The sequence below is a fragment of the Micromys minutus genome (genome assembly GCF_963924665.1).
Source record: "Micromys minutus genome assembly, chromosome: 11".
Classification (NCBI taxonomy): Eukaryota; Metazoa; Chordata; class Mammalia; order Rodentia; family Muridae; genus Micromys; species Micromys minutus.
In genome coordinates this window covers 18,702,199-18,707,062 of record NC_137980.1, presented here as the reverse complement: position 1 = coordinate 18,707,062, position 4,864 = coordinate 18,702,199, and the positions used below count along the sequence as shown (strand labels likewise).

At 44.5% G+C, this 4,864-nt stretch overlaps 1 pseudogene across 1 annotated transcript; it reads left to right on the top strand.

Annotated features, from left to right (window-relative positions):
- Nucleotides 1-480: 480 nt before the first annotated feature.
- Nucleotides 481-1,051, top strand: LOC308427101 (small ribosomal subunit protein uS4-like; annotated as a pseudogene). Its single transcript has one exon. The product of its transcript is annotated as a small ribosomal subunit protein uS4-like (transcript).
- The last annotated feature ends 3,813 nt before the right edge of the window (nt 1,052-4,864 follow it).

Here is a 4,864-nt window from a genome sequence, read left to right as displayed (position 1 = left end):
CTTGCAGTTCCAGAGGGCTTTGAATCCATCACCAGCTTAGAGAAGTATGACAGTGACAGGCAGGGTGACTACAGCCAAAAGACCATGTCTAAAACCACAAGCGAGGAGCAAGGGGTACACCGGGGAATTACACAGGCCTTTGAAACCTCGAAGCTGGAACCAGGGACACACTGCAGCCAGCAAGGTCACACCTCCTAAGCCTTCACACACAGCACCGCTGCCTGGAGATCAAGTAATCAAATGCCAGAGCTTGTGAGGGACATTCTCACTGAAACCATCATGGGTTTTTTATAAAAACTTACGGTGAGGACTGGAGAGATGGGTCAGTGGTTAAGAGCACTGGCTGCTCTTGCAGGAGACATGAATTTGGTTACCACCGACATGGTGGCTCACAACCAGATCCAGAGGTTATAGGAATTCCAGTTCCGTTCTTTGTTACGGGCCTGAGTAAGAAGGCGCTGCGGGCCTGGCGAAGTCAACATGCCGGTCGCCAGAAGCTGGGTTTGTCGCCAAACCTATGTGACCCCACAGAGACCCTTCGAGAAATCGCGTCTTGACCAGGAGCTAAAGTTGGTTGGAGTATATGGACTCCGGAACAAGCATGAGGTGTGGAGGGACACATTTACCCTGGCGAAGATCCGTAAGGCTGCCCGGGAGCTGCTGACGCTGGATGAGAAGGATCCGCGGCGTCTGAAGGCAATGCTCTGCTGAGGTGGCTTGTTAGCACAGGGGTGCTGGACGAGGGTAGGATGAAGCTGGATTACTTCCTGGGCCTGAACAGTGAGAATTTCTTGGAGAGACCCAGGTCTTTAAGCTGCGTCTCACCAAATCTATTCACCATGCCTGTGTGCCCATCTGCCAACGTCGCATCAGGGTCTGAAAGCAGGTGGTGAACTTCCCATCCCTCATCGTTCGTCTGGGCTCACAGAAGCACATCAAGTTCTCCCTCCGTTCTCCTTATGGTGGTGGCCGTCCAGGCCAAGGGAAGAGGAAGAACGCCAAGAAAGGCCAGGGTGGTGCTGGAGCTGGTGATGATGTGGAAGAGAATTAATTAATACCTTGTTGCGCTGGAGGATTGTCTAGTTTTCCAGTTGAAAATAAAACAATTGATAGTTTTTTTTTAAAAAAGGAATTCCAGTTCCATGCAAACCAAACACCTATACACATAAAAAAGCACACAGCAATAAGTAATCAAACAAATAATTAAATAGATAAGCATAAGGAGGTTGTCTCAGAAAACAAGGTGACTGGATTCTAGCAAAAACATCTCAGGATGACGTCCACATGCTTGCAAGCACATGTGCACACAAACACACACACACACACACACACACACACAACACTCAGAAACACACTTTTAAAGGTTAAACTCTCTCTTGCTCTCTTCTCTTACCCTCTTGCTCTTACCCCTTTGTCCCTCTTGTCCCCATTTCCTTCCCCCTCTCTCTCCATGTGCTCAGGGCTGGCCTCTACTTCTCCACTCCTCCTCCTCCTTCTTCCTCTCTCTCTCTTTCTCCCCCCACCTACTACCCTTTTAACTCCCCTCTTCATGCCCTGAATAAACTCTATTCTATACTAAAAAAAAAAAAAGCGTTAAACTCTAGTAGAGACATTTAGCTTCCTGTAGTACACACATGTAACTCCGCACTGGGGATGCTGAGGGAGAAACATCAGGAATTAAAGACCAACCTGTGGATACATATTAATCCAACCCCTCTGGTGGTTTTAGAATGAGACAGGCTGGTATCAAAGAAAAGAACTAGGTGAAGATTCCAAGAAGTAACAAATGCACATGGTAGTGATGAGGATTGAGACTCAGCGCCCGCATGAGAGACCACGGCATAAAGAGCATAAAGAGCATCCTCACTTGCTGTCTTAGGTAGGGTTTTATTGCTGTGAACAGACACCATGACCAATGCAAGTCTTATAAAAGACAACATTTAACTGGGGCTGGCTTACAGGTTCTGAGGTTCAGTCCAGTTAGTATCAACGTGGGAGCATGGCAGCATCCAGGCAGGCATGGTGCAGGAGGAGCTGAGAGTTCTACATCTTCATCCAAAGGAAGCCAGAAACAGACTGAGCATCTTCAGGCAGGTAGGAGGAAGGTCTGCAAGCCCACCCCCAAGAGTGACACACTTCCTCCAACAAGGCCACACCCTAGATGCAAACCATCACACTTAATCTCTCCCTCTTCTTCCTCAAAGTAGGTTGAGAGAACTTCATTCAGAAGTCCTGTTTCCAGAAGACATCTTTGTATCAGAAGATGCAGTGGAGAATCTGGACAAGCAGACCGCTCTAATCCCCATTGACATTCTATGCTTCCCACCCAATCACAGGCCTACTCAGCTGTCTACCTCTTCATCGGGCATCATGAGGATACATGACTCCCTGTCACTTTGTTCCTCATTCTTTGAAGTCTTTTGTGCAACTTCCAATGAGGGTGTGTGTACATTGTTTTTCCTTTTATTTGTCTTCTTCTGCAGAGGTGTTTTAGTTTGGATGTGAAATGTCTTCCAAAGCCCTGTGGCTACTTCCTCGGTCCCCAAGGTAAAGCTCTTTGTAGGTAGTAGACCATTTGAGAATGGGGACCATATAAAAAAATCTTCAGCTTGCTAGGCATGTACTCTTACACCCCTGAGCCTTTCCCTCTTTTTTCTTAAACTTTCCTCTTACCCACGAGGTGGACAATTTTGCTTTCTTGCATGCTCTCCCCACCTCCCGACCTTACCACAAGACCAATACAATCACAGACTAGAAGCTCCAAAACTTTTAGCCAAAATCAATCTTTTATCTTTATAACCTAGTTATTTTGCATGTTTTGTTATAGTGACAGGAAACTAGCTGACATCAGTGTGTTGACCATGAGCCTAGCTATGTTAAAAAGACCTTTCCCCTATACTAGAGAAGGTTCTTGTCCTGGGGTTTAGATCAGAGTGTTCAAGCACTGGGGAAAGCTCAGCTCAGTATGTCATCCAGAGTGTACACCTTAAGTAAATTAGCACCGTCCTCTCCATAGGACAAAATTGGTTTTAGTAATAATCATGAAATAAACCTAATAAATCATAACCAAAAACAGACAGACGGTGAAATTTTTCATTCATTAAACTGTAAGCATGTGATCTTACCTGTGAATGTAAAGTAAGAATATATAGGACTGGGAGAATAGTTTGATGGTCCAATACCACAAAAGCAAAATATATATTTTAAAAAGCTAGTTTTTAAGAAGTGCCTATGTATTGTTGACCTCTTATAGGAATGAACACACAGCTATTGTTCAGTCTCACTGTTGAAAAATTTAGCCACAAATAAAAGCCCCAAGTGATTGTTCATGTTTATAATTGTTATGTTGGCTTTTACCTTGAACTAACTACTTAACCGATGTAATCTATGCTTTATAAGAACAGAAACACTAACGTGTGTCCTGAATGAGTTTGAATGGTTGCAGACACTTACACACATGCTCCTGAGTCTGCCTGTGATGAGATGACCGAGAGACGAGCCATTAGGATTAAATTCATGAAAGGACAGCGATTAAAAAATATATATATACTCACTTAGGAAAGAGTCCAAAATTGTTTTTAACTACGCTGGCTTGAGGTTTACACTTAACGCTTGTTATAATTTGTTAGACACCAATTGCTTGGGATTTAGACTGGCAAAGGTTTGTTCATTTGCGGAGACGATGTGGCGCCAGCTTTGTTTATGATCCCAGCATCTGGTGACAATGTTAAGACTGATCAAGCTTGATTTCCTTGCACTCATCCCTTGTCTGTAAAATCCAGCCATCGAGGGCCAGCAAGATGGCTCACAGGGCGAAAGTCCCTGTCACGCAAGACTGACGACCAGAGTTCGAAACCCAAAACCCCTGTGGCATGCGGGCACCCACGCTCACACATCACATGCACATTCAAGTACAAATGTACACATACTCACAAATAATGTTTAAATGCAGATTCCAAGTCGCCTTCTGGGCTCAAACTATCCAGAGAGCTGAGCCACAGAAGTCTCCAAGTAGCTTTAAGATGACAGGAGCAGAGTTAACCTCAGAAACTGGATGTTCACCGTGAGAGTAAGGAAGGCTGCAACTCAGTGGGTACCCAAGGCTCACTCTATGCCTCACCTGCTCCTAGGAATTTGATATTTAACTTTCAGTCCTATGGTTCTGGCAGAACAGGACCTATGAGCTGGGTCAGGCCTGTATTGACAGCTCTTTGATCTCTGTATTTAAGTAGGGCAGGAATAAACAGGCGCCAGCTCGGGGTGTCCTCCAGGAAGGGCTGGATCAATACAAGATGATGCCTGAGAACCTATGAAAAGCTCTTGCACCCCATTGAGTATAGCACATTAAGCAAGGGATGGCTGCTTATGGAGTGAATATAAATTTAGGGTGGTAGTCTGTCTTTGTGATGATGGTGGTGGTGATGATGATGATGATGATGATGATGATGATGATGATGGTGATGATGATGATAGCAATAATAAAGGCAAATACAAACAGTCACTAAGGGCTAAGTGGTTCATCTGCTGGATGCCTTTGTGAGTTTCAGATGTGGCCACTTTTGAAAACCTTTCACAGATTTCCCAAGTTATGATGTAACTACAGTACTTCAAAACTTACCTGCTCAGCAGGTGTTTGGGCAGACCTAAATTTTTAATTGTCATAACCACCATTTATAGGGCATTAACCATGTCCCAGTACTGCATGAAGCTACATCTATAAAAGTAATAATAATAATTGGTCTTTGGGGTAAGCTTTACAAAGAGATAGCTCCCCGTCACAAACGAGGACAACATGCAGACAGGGAATTGCTTGAAGGAATTAGTCACCATCCCAGCTGATAGTTATAATCATGCCAAGTATGTG